At 33.8% G+C, this 23,896-nt stretch overlaps 1 long non-coding RNA gene across 1 annotated transcript in view; it reads left to right on the top strand.

Moving 5' to 3' along the window:
• LOC147652970 (uncharacterized) overlaps positions 1–23,896 on the top strand; it is a 76,874-nt gene that overhangs the window by 22,345 nt on the left and 30,633 nt on the right. The window contains exon 3 of the long non-coding RNA XR_015286841.1: positions 21,686–21,789. This is a non-coding gene — a long non-coding RNA (uncharacterized LOC147652970). The remainder of the gene's footprint in view (positions 1–21,685; positions 21,790–23,896) is intronic.

Here is a 23,896-nt window from a genome sequence, read left to right as displayed (position 1 = left end):
CAATTTTGAAAATATGTTCTAATAACAATTTAATAATCACTTTAAAGTAAAGTAAAAGAGACAGCATGGTTTCAAATTTTGAAATAAATGCATTTCAGGATGATGTAAGACATAAGGTAAAATACTGATTTAGCAGAATGCCATCAGTAGAGAAGGTAAAAAAAATAGCTGTGTGATAATAGTCCAAAGATTATCAGCTGAAGACCTAAATTTTTTTTACTCTTTCTTTGAGAAGAAGAAAACTCTTTAAACTGTGGCAGGAGAGTAAAGCTACAAAAGAACTCTAAAGAAATAAGTTCCTACAAGAAAAAGCAAATGGTTCTTCATGAAATGTGAAACTCAAATCAATGACAATGTAGAGAAAAATGAGAGAGTTCAAAATAAGTTGGGGGACAAATTGCTTTGAGGTATAGAAATCTCACAGGGAAACAGAAGGACCATTTGTTCCAGTAAATTGACATAGCAAGCTCTACTCCAGAAAAAATCATAACCACGTTAAAAGTAGATCAAGGACACAGCTGAGTTCAGGGAAGTCTAGAGGCTAAGGATTCTAAAACCTCTTTGGAAAATTATAAAAATTCCATTGAATGCATTTTTTCTAAAATATGTTATGCCCTCTGTGAAAATGAATGTCTTGTAAATATCTGCTAATTTTCCAAGAAGTTTTGGTTGGTTGGTTGGTTGGTTGGTTTGTTGGGTTATTTTTTCATGCTTGTTTTCCTTTTCTTTCATTCTGGTAGGACTAGTTCAGGAATTCTAACAAAGAATCATAAGCCAAGACTGCTGAGTGGGAACTTATTAGGCAGACTGTGACTTATCACACTTCATTTTAGGTGACTAACATTTCAAAACTATCTGACCACAGCGATGTTCTACATTAGTGATGCAGGGATACACTCTGCTTGTGCTTCTGGATAATACATTCCCTGTTTAGTTATTTTCATAGCTAGTCTGAGGCAGTAAAGCAACTAGGGTAGATTAAGATTTACATCTCAAGGAATGCATGAAACTGGAATTGTATTCAGACTCATAATCAAGGCCTGAGACCTCCTACACTCTCATTTGCATTAATTGTTTTGCCATGGCTCTCAAGAACAGAAAAATCAAGTCAATGACAGATATTGCTTATGCTTCATGCAGCAACTCCTAGTTTATGTAAATTATGGTGTATGGTTGGCAAAGCAGTGTTATTGCAATTAAGGTGGTTGGTCAAATATGGATTAAAGCTTAAAGGTCATGTGGTTGATTATGTATCATGCAAAATGTAGCTACTGCTGTTTGAACTGATTTGGAATTATTGTAGTTTGAATAATGTTAAATTGTGAGTGGATATATGAGTTTATCATGCCCTCAGTAGATCAGTTAGCCATAATCAGAACCATGACAAAAACCTGACAAACACTTTATTAAAAGGACCCTCAAATTATTGCCCCCTCCCCTTAATATATTTTTTAAAATATGAGTATATTGGTATAGTTTAAAAGTGTTGATTAAACAGGAATATGGTGCAAAGAGTTTTCAGGATAATTTTAAACTTGGAAAAATTTGAATTTAATGAGTAGTCTCCTTGGAATGTAACACAAGGACAGTCCCTTCATAGTATTATTTTTTCTGCTTTGTAGAAGAGAGGTGTTATAAAATCTTATGGATTATACTCATTACCATTATAAACCTGCAGAAAAAATATTATCTCTGTTGTTTCATTTATACTTTTAAAAAACTTGGGGTTTACTTTGTTTGTGTGTATTTGGAGAGCAGATGGTTTCTCTGGTTTTTAAAATGACAGTGGGAGTATTGCTGCTGACAGTAGAAACTGAAAAAAAAATAAAAGAAACTTTTATTTATTTATTTATTTATTTATTTATGAGCTTTTGTATTTAATTGAAATGTCAGTCTCAGATTTTACTTTTGGTTCTTTTTCTTCACTATTTTTAAAGAGGACAAAAAACAAAACAACATCTCCCAAAAGGTGCTGTAAGCAACAAGTAAACAAATGTTTATTCACTGTAAATATTTAACTTTATTATGTAAGTGTCTATGACTTGGCAGGAAAGGGAATAAGGCACCTTTCAACTACAGGAAGCTGAGCTGAACCAGCCTGTGGAGTGTACCCTCATCAAGTTTGCAGATGACACCACAGTGGAAGGAGCACTTGATTGCAGCTGTTCAGAAGGGTCTAGGAGGCTGGGAAAGGAATGGGCCAGCAGGAACCTCCTGAAATTCAGCAAGGATAAATACCAAATCTTGCATTTGAGAAGGAAGGGACTCCTACAATGTTACAGGCTGGGAGCTTTTGAGCAGCACTGCTGAGAAGAACTTGAGGAGATGCTGGTGGATGGAAAGTTTGGCATCAGCCTGCAGTGCCCTGGCAGCAAAGACCAAGAAAATCCAGGTCAGTACCAGGAGATCTGGGAAAGAGTTATCCTCTGCACTCTACCTGTCAGATCACTTCTGGAGGCCTGTAACAAATTTTGTGTGCAACAAAGATGTTGATCAGCTGGTTTCCAGACATGGAACAGCATAGATATTTGATAAAAATATTCCTATCTGTTTCAGTAACATTTGTTGTGCCAGTAGCTAAGGAAATAGTGAATTTTGGAATAAATGTGAAACTTCTATGGTTTTGATGCTGATCATGTGCCAGTGCCACCAGTATTCATTTTGTTAAACCAGTAACTAAATCAAGAATGAATGGTGTCTTATTTATTTTTGTTTATTTCTTAGCTACCCAGGTGCTTTAGTCAACATTCTGAACTGCAGCCACTGTTCCTTTCTTCTTTCTGTAGTTTGGAAACTATCTTGGTCAAAAAGCACCTGATTTCTATCTAGCAAAAATTCAGTAAAATCCATTTCTTTCTAAAAATTTCAAAATTGTCTTTCAACATCTCTGCTATAATAGCCCACAATATATAAACTTTTCCTATATCGAATTTTAGTTCCCTGCTCTCCCACCATGAACTCAAACCTGTGGCTCTGAACTTGTGAGTGAGTAGGGAGGATAGAAAAATGTTCTCAGCATTAAACTGAGATTTAGAGAGGACTGGTTTGGGGGTTTATATTCAGTGTCATCTATTGCAACTTTTCCCCTTATGCAATATAATTCCAGAAACATTGGCAAGGTAAAAGAGCTAATGTGATTAGTTAAAAATTTATCAATGAAAAATGCTATTTTAGCCACAAAAATTTAGGCAGGATTGTTTCCAAATAAGAAGACAAACAACAGGAGAAAGAAGACTACACATCCAGAAACTCAGAGCGTCTCTGTTTAAGTGTCCTTGGTATTTCTTTTTTAAAAATTGAACATTTATTGTTTGAGTGGTAGGATTTACTGCACGAAACTAACTCATTTACTCATAATACATCATTGACAAATTGAACTTTTTATTTAGTTTAATTGCAATGTTTAAAAACTGTCTTATCAAGTAGTCTGTGGTAGATTTGCAACATTAATTTGTCTGATGACTGAGATGTCGTACCATGTGAATAAATTGCACAAGTTTAATAGGAAGCTATCAGAAATAAATGTCCTAAACCTATAAATAACCCTTCAGAAGACATTTGTGATTTAAGAGTAAGTAAGGATAGGAGAAGGTGCTTGAACATAGGAGGTTAAAAAACCACTCAGAATAATAGTATCAAAAGTGAAAGGAGTGTATTGCTGAAGAGAAACAGAATGAGGTGCCTGCTGTTTCAACATCAGTGTCAGCAGAGATTAAGCCTTAAGGTAAGATAGAGATATACAGATTGCTTTATAGTTTTAAAACCTGTAGCAACTATGCTGTTCTCACTGTTAAAATCACTTTAAGAGGATTGTTTCATCTGGTCACAGACTGACCAAATATCTCCAAAGGCAGTTGGTTTTACTGGATCATCATAATGAATGGTTAGAGAATTGTACCCTTAAGCCTGGCTTGTGCAATTTGTTTGGGGGCTTAAGAAGGTCTAAGGTTTGTAAATGAACAGTAAACTGTGTAACTGTGGCAAAGCTGAAGCATATTTTGATAGGATTACAAATTGGATCTGTGAATCCTTTAAAATCCACCTCACTGTATCCATTTCAATGAATGAAGAAAGCTGTTCTAGTTAATTGCTAATGTCTAACCTATTGTGAAGTCAAAATATTAAAACAAATCAGAAAGCAGTAATTTTAAGTAGTTTCATATATTAGTGGCTTCTAACTGAATAATTCTTTTCCAAAAGTTTTAAGAGCTCATATTAAATAATCTCTTAATTGATTTACTTAATTTAGCAGCCAGAATTTCTCACAGGAGTTACTTTTAAAGTACACAACTAAAAATATGAAATAAAAAAAGTGATTGTGCTGAATCCCTGCAGTAGAACTTTATATTAAGTGACATTAATTGCTTAATAATTGCAATATAAGTTGCAATAGGTGTATAAAGACACAGCATCTGTCTACAATTTCTGCATTTCTGACTGGTACACCATATGTGCCCATCTTATTGTGTGTATCTAGTTGATTCATCTCTAGTAACATCAAATAACATAATTTTAATTTAAAAACGTAATATAACAGGTCCAACCAGCTCTGCTAGCCTTAAGTATGCCAGGATGTCCATGTTAAAAACCTCTTTTATAGAAATTCATAACCAGTCTGAAATACTGCTTCAGCTTGAAACCTGGCATATGTTGGGGAGAAATGTTTTTCACAGAGTTTCAGTCAACATAGTTTGTTATTGCATGTTATTTCATGCAAAAATCCTTTAACTCAAGAATTTGTATTTATCATTGCTGTAGATGGTGTAGAATCCTGAATGCAGTCTGCTGTAACTAATTTTTGTCACTATGTCTTCATAGTTTGTTAGTGACTGAGCATACCTAGTTCTGTATATAAGACAAAGTTTAAAACAGGGGAATTTAGTATATTGTCTTTAAAAATCCTTTACAAGGGTGAAGCTTGTAAATGAGATAAAGTTATTACTAAATAGAAAGAAGCCCTTCGGAACTGAGAATCATGAAGAACTTTTTTGTTTAGAAATTTCACTATTGGACAATTTAAGAAGATCAGATAATAAAAATTTAGACCAAAAATCTTTGCAGAGGCTCAGTGTTTCTGCTGCCTCCACAATCTATTTATTCTTCTACACATGCAATAATAAACGTTTGGTTCAAAAGATCAGTTCTAAAATGAAAAAGATAAAAAACATAAAAAAAATCACAGGTCTTTGCATGGGTGCTGTTGCATACAAACTTTTGATCATCCTAGAGTGGTCCAGCCTTGGATCTGAAGGGTCCAAACAGTGAAGAAATGATCTTTGTTTAGTGTCATAATTCAACATAATTGAAAATATGTACAGGCCCCCTCTGTGGACAGTTTGAGAAGATCAGGTAATAAATTCTTAATTTAAGTGACACATGGGTCTCACTGTTTTCCTGTAGAGGAAAAATATGACTTAAAACCATACCCTGGTAGCTGTGGTATTTTGAGGTACAAATTTTGATTCTATGTCACCATTGTAATAAGAGGAATTTGAAATCACCTCGGAAATTTCTACTCTTTTGCATATAAGTAAAAAATGTGCCACTACAGTCACTGAACCTGAGAGAAAGCAAATAAATGGGATATTATAATTCAAAGATAAGCCTGTATGCAATTCTTATTCTTATTTATAATTATGCAATTATTATTCTTATTACAATCCCAGTTATTGTGTGTAGGTGCTGTCTTTCTTATATTCTTCTTTTTCCAAGTTCTCTTTATCTCTGAGTCTGTATTTGTTTTACATCTTCACTGCTGGAAGACTGTGCTAATTATTCCTTTAAAGAATTTCAGAAGATGCATTTTTCTGCCTTGGTGAACCTGCACTGCTTTTGTGCTGCTCTAAGTGTAAGCTCTTCACAGCTGTCTGGGAGCATTCCTAATCTATCCTCCAACCAATATAAAAGCTAACCTCTAAAATAATCATAGGTACCTTTAGTATTTTTTCCATTTTCTAATTTATTTTTCAATCTTATGTATCATTACTTTTCTTGATAATCAAACCTAAGCTCTATTTTCTTCTCTTTTTCCTTTGTTGTCTTTCTTATTTCCAGATGTTCCCACCACTGGCTTCCCTTATGTAGCTGTCTCAGCCATGGAACTCCTTTTCTATACCATTTGGAACATAATTCCAACTAGATTATGAAATCTAATATTCATTTTTTTCAGTTGCATCCCAGTACTACTGTATTTTTTATAATCTTTTTTCTTTTCTCACCTAGCTGCTAGGCTTTGGGCATTTGCTTAATTGTAGTTCTTCCACCCTCGCTTTCCGTATCTGAGTTCAAATATTTAGGATTTCTCTTACCAGGATTCCTTAGCTGCTAGTATAAAGTAAAGCCCAGATGCCTTAGGATAAAAATTAATTTTACTTTTGCAATTATCACATAAATTTTTTCCACTCCATCAGTTCCTATATAGTGCTATGTACAAAATATCCACCCTCTTCTCCCATGCATATGCTGTTAAGGACCTTATTGGCCCTCTAACTATTGAGCATCAGAAGGCATCTCCTGGCTTGGATCAGTCTTTCAACAACAATGAAAGGAATTCAACTTACCATCTAGTCTAGTCCTTTATCCTGAATTAAAGTTGTCAATTGACAATTTTGCAATACAACTACGATACTATTGTAGTTCTGACCAATGTAACAATTTGTTTCTCTGTTACACATCACTGCTGCACGTTGCTTACAACTTGTTCATAACATCACCAAGACTGTGAGTTTTGGTTTTGTGTGTATACAGCAGCACACGTGTCTTATCCATGGTGTATCTAGTCCATATAGAGGTATTAAGTTCATAGAATCATGGGGTCATTTAGGCTGGAAAAGACCTTTAAGATCTTCAAGTCAATCTGCTAACCCATCACTGCCAAGTCCACCACTAAACCATTTCCCTAAGCACCGCATCTGCACATCTTTTAAACTTTTTAGACTGCCCACTCTTCCTGGGCAGGTTGTTCCAATATTTGGCTGTCCTTTCAATGAAGAAATTTTTCCTAATATCCAATCTCAGCATCTCCTGCTGCCACCTGAGGCCGTTCCCTCAGATTGTGTTTCGTGTTACTTACGAGAAGAGATTGACTCCCATGCGTCTACAAACTCCTTTCAGGTAGTTGTAGAGAGGGATAAGGTTCAGACCTCAGTCTCCTTTTCTCCAGATTAAACAACCTTAGGTTCCTCAGCCACACCTCATAAGACCTGTCCAGAACCTTCACCAAATTTGTTACAAGAAGACCATTTGTCATTTAACAGACATAAAAAATTTTCTGAGAAGTAGTTCTCTCACGTGACTCTCTTCTCCATAAGTATTTTTCCTTAGTATTTTTATTCAGACTAGCTCAATAATTTGTGCAACAAACATCTCACAGACAAAATTACACATCAGCTCTCCAACCATCACAGGCTCACTCAATGTTTCAGCTCAATATTCATCTATTTGCACTTAAAAAAAAGTTATTAATTAGGATGAAATTTTCCCTAAATGTTTGAGAAGGAATTTTATTTTCACAGCTTTTTAGAAATTAGTTTTTTATCTTATTAAAGACAGAAAACATATAAAAAGACAGAATTCTCAACACTCATGCCTGTAAAAATATCTTTCTTTTATAACACCTCAATAGATAAATGACAACTATTAATTTCTAATTTATTTTCTTGTAACAATGCTGTGTGTAGATCTTCTTTCTGTTTTTATTTCCTTTGAAATAGTTTGATTTTATAACCCTAAGAGGACAATAATAACATTTCAGATAATTTCTGTTGGTAGAAAAATTTTAGGCATGGGTGGGTTTTTCCATTGTGTTCCTAGAGTTGTAGTTATTGGGATCTTTGAAAGCATGAAACAACGGTTTAGATTTCAAACCTGTTCCTCTAGTTTCTATGTTCTTTAACTTTCATCATTTAAGCTTTAAACATCAAAAGAAGTGATGCAAAATAAGACAGCAAGTGCATAGAGGAAAAAAAAGTTGAGACACAGTCAGATAGAGAGGTTTACCTGAGAAATTTTATAGTCAACTATTGTATTGAATTTAATTCCTAATAGAGTAGTGCTATAGAATACAATCAAAAGGATACACAATATCTATTATCTGTATTTTTATCAGAGTAATCACAAAAAGTGATAATTACTAATAATTACTATAAACTTGATTTTAAAGTATTTTTAAAGTCTTTTGATATGATGGATAAGTATTAATTTTAAATTTGATGCTAAAAACAGGACTAACAATTCAATTAGTAACAGTGAGATTTGCAAATTAAACATTGGACAATATGAACTTGTAATAGTTATGTTCCCTTTTCACTTTGTAATGAATGATATTTCATTTTATTTTAAATATACACATTTCATAATGTAAATGGTACTATGTATATTATTGTTACTACTTATAAAGCAGGTAGGATTGAATTTTATGTTTTAAATTAAATTATATTCATGAGTCTATTAAGGAATATAGTTTACATAAAAGAAACAACCCTAAAGCAAGGATGATTTCTGAGTTATTTCTTTCTTCCTTAAGAACTCTGCAATTTATGTCACAAGTCAGTAACTTAAAAAATTCTTATCTGTTCATGGAATTTATTGGACTGAGGCAAAGATGCTGCCATTAATGGAAGATTTGCTTTAATACACTTTTAGCTGAACTTTCCAACTCATGTATTTCCACTTTAAATGTATTCGCAAGTATTCCATTTTGTGTGTTTCCAAGTACTCTGCTGTGTTTGAGAAGTTCTTACTCAATAGTTCAAACTAGATGTTGCATTATGTTTTCTATTCTGAAGTTAAAAAATGTTGCTCATCTATTTTTGTAGCCTTTGTGTTCAAACTTGCCAATATTTTAAATCTGAGTGAGGAGAGAGGGCTTTTAAAATGTTTCATTCATCTTTCACATATGCTATATTTCCCTCAGAAGTCCATTTGTCAGCATATGAAAACACAGATGGATAAATATGGGTATAAAAGGGAATTGAGAAAAAAAAAAATCAATAATATAGATTTCTTTCCTTTACCTTACTAATTATTTACCTTTATACAATAAGAAAATTTATCTGAACTTCAAAGAGACTTTGCTAAATAGAATTAGCTACAGCTGTCCTCATAATTGATAACATTGGTTGAGTGATTGTGAAAAGAAACCCAGAATAAATTTATGCTACAAGATTTGTGAAAAAATTACATCATTAATGAAACTAAGAACTCTACGTTTTATTTAAAAGAAAGTCTATAAAAGGAAGATGGCATGCAAGGCACACCTCAAGGCTTTTTGATCATTCAGTCAGGAAAATAAAATGTCTTCGTACAGAAAGGTTAGTTTGGTAGTATGAGAGATCACAGGATTCAAGGTTTTGGGAGGTTTTTTAGCATTCAGAATAAGCACAGATCAAATCTACTACAAAATGCCTAGAAGTAATAAAGAAAAAAAATCAGTAAAGTTAAGTAAAAAGAGAATATTCATGTATCAATATCGTTCCAGTTTTCATCAATATGAACGACTCAAAGGGCAATGCTGGTACATGAAGAAATGGATATAAGGGGGTTTTGAATACTAAAATTGAGTATTAAAATAATTTTTCTTATAATTCAGATAAAGTATTTTATCCTTAATCAGAGAGGTTAGACACTGCCACAGTGATAATGTAGGAAGAAAGATTCTTAATTGTTTTAGTATGAAAAAAATTCTATTATGTTACTATTTTTGCTGGCAAAATGTTGCATTGTTTGGCTCCATGTTCTTTCAGTTTTAAACGTTGAAGATGTTAAAAGTTCATACTGATTTCATATGACTGTCTAGCCAGGCCAGTGTTTGTTTTAAAACATCATCACCACTGATTTAGAAGGAAATTTTCAGGCGTCCAAATAGACTGTTTTCTTCATCTTATGAAGATCTAAGAATAGCTGTATCCCCTGTATAGTACTCTGAAAAACCTTATTGTTTCTGGACTAGGATGATTTTTGGAAATTCTTTGAAAGAGCTAGTAATGGGTTCATTTTTTTGGGACACTGACATTGTACCAGAACTTTTCGTAACACTCAGTTTCTTTGGATAATAGTGCTGGAGACAAGAACAAGACAGATTCTGTGCTGAATTGTTGAAAGACATTGTACTGGACGACAGATGGTGTGACAGCTCTCTGTCAGGCTCTCTTTTGCCAGTATCCAACTCCACTAACTTAATTTTTACCAATTTCTTGAAAAGTTTTAAATCATTATCTACCTTGATATCACCTTTGATAAGGTTTAATATGAACCTTGATCTAATTTATTATGTAGGAAATTAGTGATATATTTCCTAAGGTTTTTGCTTTCCTAACTATGCACCAAAATGTCTTTCTTGATCCTTTGGAACTTTCACTATTCTATCATTTCAACTGATACTATTTTCCAAGCTCAGAGAATCTAGCAGTTAGAAGATCTAGCAGTTTGTCCATTGCAAATGGAAATAAATTAAGACAATTTCTCTCTTGTTCTCTGCTTCTTCAGATGGTATAGTTTTATTACTTCATAGGTCTTGTTCCTATATTGCAGCTAATAAGGAGTCAGATGGTGATATTCAGTCTACTTTTAAATAAGGAATAATTTTCCTTTATTGAATTTTTTAGGATTGTCTTGGTTTTATTTTTTTAGTGCCTTTTTTTTACTATTCCTGATACCCTCTCTTTGAAGGTTTTTCTGTAAAAGATCTCTGACATCAAATCCAACTTTTGACTGATCACCACCTTGGCAACTAGACCTTGGCACTAAGTGCCACATCCAGTTGTTTATTGAGCATCTCTATGGATGGCAACTCCATCACCTCCCTGGGCAGTCCATTCCAGTGTTTAACAAAACTTCCCATGAGGAAATTCCTCAACTGAACCTCTCTGACTGCAGCTTGAGGCTACATTTTGTCCTCTCACTTGTTGCCTGGGAGAAGAGGATGAGTCCCACCTGGCTACAGCCTCCTTTCCCAGAAATGTAGGGAGTGATCAGGTCTTCCCTGAGCCTCTTTCTCCCCAGGCTTAACAACCCCAGATCCCTCAGCTGTTCCTCATATGCTAAAAATTTTCTCTTGTCTTTTATCTCCTTTTCCTGTTAGATATTTTGAATTGGAAATTTGTATGATCCTCCAAGATAGAACTGGTTATATCTGATTATTTAAATTACATGACTATGAAAGTTATAAAAACCCAAGAAAGCTTTCAAAGTATCACATAACTTTTGGACATGTGACCTCTTAATGAAATTTTTAAAAGTAAAAAATGATGGAAGTAAATATTTGACTGAGCTGGTCTCTAATTTTCAATTTTCAGACTATGACCATGACTTTGAAATACAGTGGCAATAGTAATAGACAATATGTCTTTTCCTTTTGTCTAAAACTGCCTACATTGTATAAAAGTATTGTGTTAAAAAAGAAGTTCCAGAATCACCTTCCATATTGAACTGTGCTGCCTGCCTATTTACACAGTGAAAAATAGACAATTGACACTAAGTACATCCATTCCTTGACTATTTCTTTTTACTTTCAGAGGCATACACATTTGACCTGTACCCTTTCCATCTGATCATACAGAAAGGACATTTCTGTGAACCACTCTGGCAAATGAAGCTGACCTTAATCTTATCCTGGGTTTCTTTACCTTTAATATCTTACCCTTGTGACAACCTTTTTCTGCTTCAGTTACCTTTTCAATTACAAAATGCAGAAAATTCAGCCAAATAACTTAAATGCACAAAATGCACTGTGGTCATTGGTACTGAGCAATGCTAGGTGGAAAAATATTGTCATTTTTAAAATATGTATTGTACATCAAAATATTATGGAAATATTTAATTACTATAATTTTAATTCAGTTCTTTCCAAATAAAAATTATTGAGTTTCTGTATTAGTCTAAATTTATCTTGTTCTGATAAAAAATTTATTAGTATATTTCTGCCTCTGTTTCATCTCATTATGTCTGCTGTCATATCTTTTTTTTACTTTCTCCTAACCTGCATGTTGAGGACTTCTAATGTTTTTTTCCTGTGTCAGATATTTGGAAGGCAGATTTTTACTATGTGCAGCACCTGCAATGATGGGCCTTACAATGTTTAGATTATTCAAGTATTTCAGCAATAAAAAAGGAGTAGGTAAATAACAAGGTATGTGACATAAAATAACCTAAAAGATTTCAGAGCCTAAAATAATTCAGTGAAACAAAAACAGTCATCATATTTGTTAGGTATAATCTTGAAAAAAGGCAATAAAATTTATCTTAACAGGACAGGATGACTGCTAGCCTGAAAACTGAGCTTAACAGTAAGATAGCTATCATCCATTTTAACTTGTTTTTCTCATAAGGATAGATCAGCTGAAATCATCTGCTCACCGCTGCAGTCACCTTCTGCCACTTTTGTACATAGCCCTAGATGTATAAAAAGATTCAGGTAGAATGTCTGTTTACACACTGAATTTTTAAGAAGCTGTTCTGTAGAAGTTGGATCAGATCTGGAGCCTGTCTAGGTTTTGTAGATATTTGAAGACGATATGTTCATTTAGGATTAGGACATGGGAGTGCACTATTTATGAACAAATCCTGCTATCAAATCCTCCCCTCTAGGTTTATATAGCATAGAGAAAAACAGAAAGCTACTGATGAGCTATGACATGTTTTATATGTTCACTAATAAATATTTCAGAATATGACAAAAGTATATTATTCCAGTTTAAATAATACCTTACAAATCAGTCACTGACAGCTGTGAAAAGTGGTTTGTGAAAATAATGGCTTGCAAAATAAAGAAAATTAACATACCTAAATCATTGGGCTAAGAAAGAGATTAGATGATAGTAAAGTAATGCGCTTGCAGCAAATTGATTGCTAGTGATTGAAATAATTGTGGGAATTTCTGAAAAGAGAAAAGGAATCACCAATGTTGCTGTTCCAGGGATATTATGAATGGCACTTTATTTGGCCATAAGACAGATTCCTGTTGCTGTATCTCTGAAAATTCTTATAAGCATGGCAAAATTCTTACAAACCATCTGTTTTTCTGAATTTTGGCCATTGTTCTCTGCTTCTGCTGCAGTTCAGTTTTAAACAGTTACTATGTCAATAGCAGTGACATCAAGGTCATTATTTTACTTATGCTTAGATTATTCTAGGCTAACAATTGTAATAAACAACATATCATACACATTATCCTCAATCATAAGGAAAATTACTGGTAATCAAAACGAAAAAAAAAATACTGATCCTTTTATGTATCCTTTTATGACAAAGGCAGCAGCTCACACTTAAATTGTTTTACCATACAAACATTTCTTTAATATTGAATGTTGTATGTGTTGTTTACATAATGGGTAGTGACAATCTCATAACACATTTTTTTTGCTCTTGCTCAACTTTAAACTCCTGCCACATACCTTATGTTAGATAATTACCTTCAAAAAGGTAACTTTTCATTCATATTGTATGTGTTCTTTTCTCTGCACAGATGCCTCCATTTACTTTGTTGTTTCCTGGGACATTTTTACACTCAGTTGTCCTTTAGTTTATTCTTTGCCTCATTGCTGAGGTTAATGCTCTCAACTGTTTTGTGATTCACCATGTAAGAAAGAAAGAAAAATACGCAGGTGTCTTAGTACAGTACTTGTGTATTTGTTCACATGAGTGTGAGAATAATTTTATTCTACCCTAAGAAGCCTTGTGTTGACATTCAGTAGCACAGACAAAATAATCCAAAAGCAAAAAAAAAAAATTAGCATCAGCCACACAACTCTGAACTGGATTTGGAAGCCTCAGATATCTTTCCCCCTACCCCCCTTTTTCTATAGAAATCTAGAGAAGACTACATGTTAGCATGATTAATTGAAAAATCAGAGATGAATTGACAGCTCAGAGTGAAAATCAATATTTTTATAAACTGGAGATTAATTTAAATTGTTCATTTAGAAAGTGAATAATGCTTAGAAATTCTAGGTGGCATTTATATAATTTATAATAATTGTATCTATTCCATCTCTCTCTTCTTATGGCTAGTGGGCTTTTATCACTGCAGATGTGTCCCATTGGTACATGCTGTCAGATAAATGAAGGTGAAACAGGAGATAATGAAGGAACGCATCCTTTTCAGCTAGAAGAGAGGCTACTGAAATTATCGACCAAATGTTTTTTTCTTAAAATCTCTGTATGTATAACTATATCTCAAAGCTGAGGAATACTGCTCTATGTCTAAGGATCAAGTTATGTTTTATTTACACATTTTTTATTATTTCCTTAGTTTTGTACATGTGTATTTTAAACTACTGGCTAGAATTTCTATTGCATTAATTTTCACTGTTTCACTCAAAACTTGGTTAATGCCAAACAAAGCATGGCTAATTCCTTATTTGGAAGTCAATTAGTATAGCAGAAACACTGAAAATCTATTTAAATTATCACTTAAATTATTGTTATGAAATTATTTTTTGTATTTGTGTTACATTTTTTTGTAACACATAATATCAGGCGCAGATATGATTTCAAAACTCTGCAAAGTTAAAAATAAGTTATAAAGTGAGAATATCTGGAAGGTTGACATGGTTTTACTGACAAGATTATGGTAGGGCATAATTTCATTCATGTGACTCTAAATTATGATGTAAAATAGCTGCCTCCCAGAATAAATACTTCTGCTTTGTCTAACTCAACAACTGCAGGATTTCTAGTGTAGACCTAGCTTGAGAGCTTCCATAATGAAAACTTCCATTATGAAAACATAATGAAAACTCCCCATTTCTGTGGGAGATTTGCCTATGATAAAATTATGTAAAAACTGAAAAATGTTTTATGTGGCATTATGGATTCCAAAACTAAAGGTTACTTCAATGACCAATTTCACTGATTTAAATAAGATACCTATACCTCTAAAAATTTGAAAGTACCCAGAATATTTTCCAGCTTCATCGTGTAGAACTGTGGACTAGAAAAGGTTTTTAGTAAAACAGAAGTAACTGTCTTTTCTGGGGTTTTTTTGTGTGTAAGCAATTACATATAAATTAAACATAGTAATTTTTTTAATCTGCATGAGCATAACCACATGAGTATTTTTAATGAGACTAAATTAAAATGCTTCATTCTTGAAATAGTTGTTATAATTTTACTATAATAAAGTAAAAAATGCTAATCCAGGTTTTAGTTCAATAGTAATGGTAGCAATTCAGTGATAGAATCTAAGGAAGTAATGTGTTAATCAAAGTAAATGATAGAGGAATTTTTAAATCCTTTTTAAAAGGATTTTAAATGATTCTTAAAACACTGCAGAGCCTTTCAGAAATTAAATTACTAAAAGTAATAGCTCAAGTTTTTATAATCCATTGCACTCTGACTTTTTCTTCTTCATGGAGTCTGAGTTTCACTGAATTTCAGTTTGATTCCTCTCTTCTACTAAATTGTCAACATTTTTCCAACAGTTACAGTACTGCCTCATGTACAATAGAGAATCTATTGTTAGGAAAGAGAGAGCAAGATCACAATAAACCAAGGTGCTGAAGAGGTTCAATCATTCACATGGAAACATAGAATATGACTTGCTTTGGTGGATTTGGACTATCTAGAGGAATATCTGTTTACCCAGAGTAAATATGGGGAGGCAGATTGATTGCATCATGCTGCTGCCAGCCTGAAGACCCACAAAGGCAAGTGCTATTTGCTTATGATGGAGGGAACAACCACTGGATGACTGCAGTTTTTCCCTGTGCCTCACATGTACATGTCTGTGTCCATATGTCTATTCATATGTCTATGAATATGTGAGTGGTTGGAAGGTTTAGGATCTGGGCATGACATAAATAGTAAAATATAAGGGGTGGCTAATGTCCTGGTTGCAGGAAGGGAGAGAGCTTAGTTTACCTGGAGTCTAATTAATACTTGGTGCTAAACCACCAGAAATATTTATAAAGGAAAATTTAATCTAAAAATAGTTATTTTAGTACATTGTTATTTTATACAAATTGTCAAAATAATTTTGGCTGCTGTATGTAATTCTGCTTTTTCACCTTTAATCAGAGATAAAAGTAAGAAATAAAGGGAAATAAAGATAATTTTTTAAAATATTTTTAATAGTTTTTCCTAAGTACTGGTGGTTCAGTTTTTCCACAAAGTAATTTTCCATTTTATACCTTGAACACTTCCTGTAAAAACCTGGTGCTCCTCCTTCACAGCAAGTTCCACTGAGTCTCAAAAATTTAAGCATCTTGTTCAGCACAAGGTAAAAGCTGCAGCAGAGTCTAGTGTAGCTGCTGTATGTGAGAGATAAAGAGATTATCTGAAAAAATATAAAACCCAGCTTAGCTGATTGTTCGGTGTCATAACTGTTTTGCTTCCCATTCTCCATCCCAAGTAAGAACATACAAAGCTAATGGAAGCATGAAAGTAGCTGAAAGATAAAGGAGAAGTATGTTGAAAGTTTGAAGTGAATCTAATGCAAATGATGAAGCATCCTTTTCTCAAACAAAATGCTGAAGCAAATGCATGTATCTCTAGTGAGTATCTCTAAGTCTGTGAGGAAGAAGGCTTTGTTCTCTACTAAAGAAAGCTTATCCTTCTGAACTTAATATATTCTTCCTACTGAAATGACTGACTTTTGCAAACAGATTAATAAAATACCTCCCTAGTATATAGGAATATAGATGGATAAAGAATTTGTGTAAGAAATGCATTTTTTCACTGAAAATATTGAAGATGGGCTGTAAAGAACATTCAACCTTATTTATCCCAAATAAAAATGAAATTGATTGTCTCAGTCAATATTTATAGGTAGTAACATCATTTAACTCTTTCATGGTGTGAGGGATGTGCTTGTTTTCTTTTAAACATGCAATATTGTAAATGTATTTGCTTCTTTCCTGCAAATTCACCTATTGGTGAATTGTTCTTCTTTTCAGTAAAATGGTCACTTCACTTTTTTTCTTCAGATATTTTAAAATCTAAGGGTGTTAGAAGTCTCAGCCAAAAGGACTTAATTATTTGTTTACTGGTTAATGCAGCATTTAATTTCTGGATGTCTTAACCCTAAAGCAGAATTCAGATTCTTATGGCAGAAATTGTATTCCTTGTAGTGTGTGAGTAGAGTGAGTATTTAGCTCTTCTAGTGTGCAGAGCAGAAAACTATGAAGAACTAAACAGCAGGAACCTTATAAAAGAAGTCTGCCTGAAATTTTAAGCCCCATTTACTTTAGATACATAATTCTCATCTAGATGAAATTATCCAGCCAGCCTGAGATAAATGTCCTGAAATTATCTTGTCAGAGATGTGTCTAATTTCAAACAGAAGAGAAAGTTTTCTCAGCCTTTGTAGTGTGTTCAGTGAGAGTGGTGGCAGTGAGAGCACACTATCTTTGATTCCTACTTTAATAATTTGAGTATGTGGAAACGTGAGCAAAATTGTTTCATCTTCAGCTTAGTAGGTATAAATGTAGAGCAAATCTCTCATGCTTCCAGATATGAAGATGATTAAGGATGTGAAGCATATGGGAATAGGCTGAGAGAACTGGACTTGTTTATATTGGAAAAGAGAAGGCTGAGGGGAATCTTCTCAATGTATTTGAATACCTGATGGGTGGTAATAAAGAAATTCCAGTAAATTGCATAAAATTCCAATAAGAAATAAGAAATAAAAACGACTGCTAGGGCAGTAAAGCACTGAAACAGATTGTTCAGGAAGGTTATGGAGTCTCTATCTCTGAAAGTGTTCAAAAGCCCTCTGGATTTGGTGTTGAGTGACCAACTCTATATGGTCCTGCTTGTGCAGGCCAGTTGGGCAAGGTGACCTACATAGGTGCCTACCTTAGCAATTCTGTGGTTCTGTTACTCTCTAATTAAATAAAGCAGAACACTGAGATCAGTAAACACTCTCACTTTGGGCTTCCTCTGGAGTATTGGTGCTTACTTTGTTGTAAAGAAATAATAGCACGTTCTTTTAGCATGCTAAGCTTGCAAAGCTACATTGATAAAAAATTATTAATTGAAGATGTACAGCATAAATTGACTCCAAAATAGACCAGTCTTCATTTCCAGGATTAAATAAATAGTCCAGTGAATTAATAACCCAATGAATAAATAATAAATAAATGATTATGATTTCTTAAGAAAATGCCTAATGTTTCATCTAAATGCTGGTTTGATGCCTGATTCCAAACACAAAGATCAGAGCATTGTAAATTTGCAAAATATTGTGTTCTGAGGATATTGAGCATTCTTTGCATTTGGGAAACAGAAAATTGTATGACTGGAAAAATCTGTCAGAGTGAGTACCATCCTTTTGTGTTCTGTGGACAAAACAGGTTTGATCTTTCATCTGAAATGGGGAACCTGATTATATCTATGAATTTTTAATTATCATCTCAATCAGACTTATCTGAAAAATTGCAAATGTTTGGATATTTTTTATCCTAATGCTGCACATTTTTCTTAAATACAAGATAAAACAGTCTTACACATACTCATAAGATGTATATAAATTTTTGTCTGAAAAATAAATCTGTATATTTTTTATAATTTCTCTCACTATTAATCGGTTTGCATAGGTAAGTCTTGTGTAACCTTTTTTCCCTAAAGAAAAAAAATGTAGCTCAGCAATATCATAATAGTTCATCCCAAATGTTGTTGACTTTCTTTCCAAATTGATTATCTGGTGTCAGATGGCCTAATTTGTTATTTCTGTTCCACAGGAGCTAAAATATCATCTAACTTGTGGTACATATCCCACCAGTAAAATCATTAGAAAGAAAAAAACTAATCAAGGGTTTGTTAATATTTTCATTCTAGATACTTGGATTTTGTGTGTGTGTTTTAAAGAAATTTCTTAAGAACTGGTTTGCTGTTACTAGCAGATTGTAGTCCTAGATTCACAGAATGGTTGAGTTTGGAAGGGATCTCCTTTGTTTAGTCCAAATCCTTAGAATAAGGTTTGCTCTGGTCTATGTCTGTTTGGGTTTTGAATATGTATGGTGATCAAAATTTTACAACCTCTCCAAACAACCACTTCCAAAATTTGACCATGCTCACAGTAAAACCAGTGCTTTTCTATTATTCAGAAGCCATTTACTGTATTTCAAAATTTCACGATTTCTTCCTGTTCTCTAGTGAACCAACTGAGAAAACTCTGGGTCCATCTTCTTTGCCTCTCCCATTAGTAAGATCTTCCTGTGTTTTCTCTTCTCTAGGCTAAACATTCCCAGCACTCACAACCTCTCCTCATATGACAATTCTGTATTTCCTTAATCATGGCCCTTTGATGAGCTGACTCCAGTCAATCCCTGTCTCCCTTTCTCGGGGAGCCCAGGTCTGGACCCAAATGTGTCTCACCAGGGCTCAGTAGAGGTGAAGGGTCACCTTTAAACAGCTGACAACGCTCTGCCTAATGCATCCAAAATGCTTTTTGTCCTCTGCCACACCACACAGCTGGCTTGTGTCCAGCCTGTGGTCCACTGGAATACCCAGGGCCTTTCTGTTCTACTCGTGTTGGGAAAACTTACTGAACAGCAGTTTGACTGAATATTGTTGTCACATCTGAAGTCTTCTACAACTCTGTGTTCAGATATTTTTACAAGAATTCTGAACTCTTACCTAAAACTTGAACTAGGACTTTCCAAAAAGTCACTTCTATGTTAAACTAACAAATTACTGGTGGTAGAGATGGGGATTTTTGAGAAATACATTGTTCAAGGCTGTATCCATGTGTTAGCAGGAAGTCTTGGTGTTCTAGTTTTCCTGTAGGTTTAGTAACTTCCAAAGAATTTCCCATCCACTAGTCTTCCCTTGAATACATTTGAAGTTTTATCATCCACAGTATGCCATGAGTGGATAGCATAAGCATAGCTAGAAGCTGTATAAGTCACTTTTCTTTTTGGTTGTTTTTGTTTTGATTCTGCTGTATTTCATTCAAGGTATCTTTTTAAACTGATGAGACAGCAAATGAGTCAAGTTTTAGCTGGTTATATTTTACAGTTGTTTCTCACTGCCACTTTAGACTTAAGCATCCTGCATTATTACTCAGCCTTTCCCTGTATGGAATATAAAACACAGTATGCAATATAAAGACATAATAGTATGAGTTAGAAAGAACTGTTTAAAGATCACCTATTCCAACCCCTCTGTCCTGAAGGGGCATTTCCAACTTGATCAGATTGCTCAGAGCATTATTCATATCCAGAATACATAAATAATGAATTTAGGAAATCTTCATTCATGGCTTGTTTCTTCAATAGACAGTGTTATTTTTGAGCTTTAAATTCAAAAACAGTTTTTAAGAAGTTCTTGGACATAAAAATGTCAGTTTTTTCTCAGTGAAGAATAGCTATGTTCATTATCATATCTTTTTGAAACTGATTTGAATTATACCATATTATACCATATTAATTATACCATATTGTACCATATTATATCATATTACTTTGGTAGATGTTGGTTTGTTAGTCTTGAGGAGGATTGGGTTTTCCTATGCAGTAATTAGTGAGGATTTTATGTATTTGCGGAAAATTTTAATGTACACTGAGAAATGGGGGACACGATCTTCTGGAAAAAGATACAGATTCTGAGATATTTGTACTCTGTATAGGTTTCATAATAGTTCTCACAACATGTTAGGATTCAACTGAATTCTTGAGAACCGGATGGTATTTGAAAATGTACGTTATTTCTTCAAATCCCATCAATAACTTTCTTCCATTTTTATCCTTAATCTACCTCACTGAAAATATCCCAAAAGTCCTTCAATGAGAAAGTTATTATCCATCTAGAACTTAACTTCTAAATACCAAATATAGATCTCTATTTTCAGCACAAGAGAGAAAAATTACCTGAAACAGCCTTTGGTATACTTCCATATGGCACAAAGCCCTAGTATTTCTTCTGGCTTTTTTCAGTATATAGAGCATGTCTGAACTTCATGCTCCAGGAAAAACAGGCTGTGTAATAGTTTAATTTAGGCTAGAATAATTTAGGGCACTGTCAAGACCAAAATGAACACAGATTTTTTGGATTGAGAAGGCTGGAATCTTTGTCTTCATTAATGATGTACCTTCCTTGAACTAAGCTTAGAAAGGCTTTCATCTTATAACTTCAGTGTTTTCCTCAGTCAAGTATTTAGAAAATTATATATATATGTGTATATATATATTTGTGTATAATAAGGACTGTTATAAAAATGCATCTCAAATTATTCCTACCAGATCACATATAGTAGCTACTACAACTGTACTCTGAAAACTGAAATATGACAAAAGATGTGTGTTTACAAAGTTATGTAAAGAAAACCTAGGACAAGGTATGGGTTTTGTTGGTTTTTTTTTGGTTCTAAGTCAGGAAAGTGATATGGTTTTGTAACACTGGGAAAGCCTTTAGCACTGGTACATGAAGAAAGTGAAAATGGGATCAGAGGTAATCAGAAATAACGAGGTTTTATGTCATCAAAGACTAGTTGATGACACCCTTATGTAACAAACTCATGGTTTCTTCTTTTTAGGATGAACTAGATGGTTCTTAAAAAAACTGATTTTGAACTTGAAAGTAAATTAATATGCCATAATCATAGAATGATTAGAATAGGATATGCTGTTCCTTTTCACTCTTCCTGAGCATTACCTTCGCAGAACAGCTTTCACGTATTTTGAAATATCATGGATGAAAAACAAAAAAATTATTTTTGTTTTTGCCTTCCTGCCTGCCCATACTACAGGAAACCTGCTAAGGCAGTTGAAGATACATCTTACAGGATACACGGGCTCCCTGATGCCAAAGACATCTCTACATTCTTGCTGTCACTCCGAATCAGGCATAAAGGTAGGTAGAAAATATGGGCAGGATGTTAAATTGGCACACACAAAAGCACATTACTTACTGCTATACTATTTTGTGACTCATTTACTCCCCTTCTTTTGGGAGGAACATAAGAGGAAAGCAGCAGCAGAGCTTCCCAGTGCTGTTGAGAGCTGACTGAAGATTGAAAGCCTAGAAATGTACAAGGTTAAGTAACTCTATGCTTGCTCCCAAAGCCCTAGAGCTGGAGTTTTTTGTCTGTGTTTGGATAATACAAATGCAAAATTTATTTATTTATTTATTTGTTTGTTTATTTATTTATTAATTTTAACATTATGGGGAAGTGGTCTATGTACTATTTGTCAAAAGTTTTTGAAAGAAATGTGGCCAGACAGCTTCTTTGTTCTGTGACTGAAAAAATGATGTCTGAAATGTAAATCAAATATAAAATATTCCTCTTCTAACCAACAAAATATTTGATAAAATTGAGTAACTGTGAAAAAGCAAAGCTAGAAATGGAAACTATTCTGAGGAATTAGATCACTATCCATAATGCAAAAGATGCCTCTTAAACTGTGAAAGGGAATATATGGAGAAATAAGGGTTAGAAAAAAAGAAGTCAAGTATTGTAGTGCCATAAAGCTGTTTTATTTAAATTATTTATCCAATGAGAGTAAAAGAGAGACAGTGCTTAACAGAATAAAAAAGAAAGAAAAAAAAGAAAAATCTAAAAAGCCCAAGAACATCACAGTATTTTAAAGGGCAGATAAACTTTGGGTTTAATTTATACGCAACAGTACAAAAATATATTTTGTCTTCACTGCAGATATTGGGTCCATACATACTCTTTTTCCCATGCCTGACTATTATTAAATAAATTTCAACTTACATGATTTTAGCTTCTTTATAGTAAAAGATTTTACCATTTAGTTTAAGTAAAACTGATTTAAGAAATGAGCTGCCAGTTCAAAGTTGCTTATTCAAAGCAACTGATCAAAAATGTCCTTTCCAAGAAGGGAAATGAAAGTGACTTTTTTCCCCCTAATACATATATGAGTTCACTATTTAACAGTTCCAGTAATACGAAGGGAGAATTGGACTTAGCTTCTCTCAGAGGAACAGCAGTCAGCAAAAGCCTCTTAGTCCTCTTAGCCTGAGGAATGTGTGTCTCTAACAGATTGCCAGAAAAGATTAACTGCTGCAGGTAGCACAGCTGCTGGTTCAAACAATTTTGATCTTTTTATATCTTGTGCTCATTCTGTTTCCACATGGAATTGGTCTGCTTGTTATGGAGAGCCGCAGGTAGCACAGCTGCCGGTTCAAAAGATTCCAGTCTCCTTATATCTTCTGTGCATTGTTTCTGCATAGAAGTGGCCCAGTTGTTTTGGAGAGCCCCAAGGAAACCACTTTACGAAATAGTTTGCTAACCTTTTCAAGGAGTGAAATATGGTCCTACATTTTTTGTCTTTGTAGTGGAAAAGCTTGTTCATCAAAACCAGTATTTACCGTAGTTTCTTTGCATAGTTTTTCCTAGGAGAGTAAAAAGAGATACCATTTAAAAAGCCTAGTTTAAGAAAAAAAATAAGTGTAGATAGCACAGTGCATAACTATTTCCCAGTATATACAGTCTGTGTGTTACACTTTAGTTTTTCAATAGGGTTTATGAAATCTTACGATGGTGGGATGATGCATTTATCCTAACCAGCCATTTAGAAGGTAGATGACTACAGTAAATTGTCATCTAGTGACAAGTCAAGAGAAACAGGCAGATATGTAATCACCCTTACTGAAAAAGATTGATAAATGGAATTAATTTACATTGTGACATGCCTATCTCCCTCCTGCTGATGTTGTGCATCTCTGAATGAAAGGTCTTAATTTTAAATAGCTAAAGTTATATGATGTAAATCCCCCATTAGTGATTCAGAAATCAAAGCCATCTTCTCATAGCAGAGTTCTGTACTGAAAAGCCTGGATGTTATTGAATGCTCTGTGGTTTGTATAAACATATATAAGCTGTGGGTGCAGGAGCAACCAGAATTTTTGTGCATAAAATCACTAATGTTGAAAAAACTTGGCTATCTGGTCAAGGTAATATCATACACTGCTGGGTGATTTTGCCAGTTCAGTT

Source organism: Cyanistes caeruleus, chromosome 5 (genome assembly GCF_971803275.1).
Source record: "Cyanistes caeruleus chromosome 5, bCyaCae1.hap1.1, whole genome shotgun sequence".
Classification (NCBI taxonomy): Eukaryota; Metazoa; Chordata; class Aves; order Passeriformes; family Paridae; genus Cyanistes; species Cyanistes caeruleus.
The sequence above is the reverse complement of the archived record's forward strand: the minus strand, read 5'-3'. Positions and strand labels throughout refer to the sequence as shown.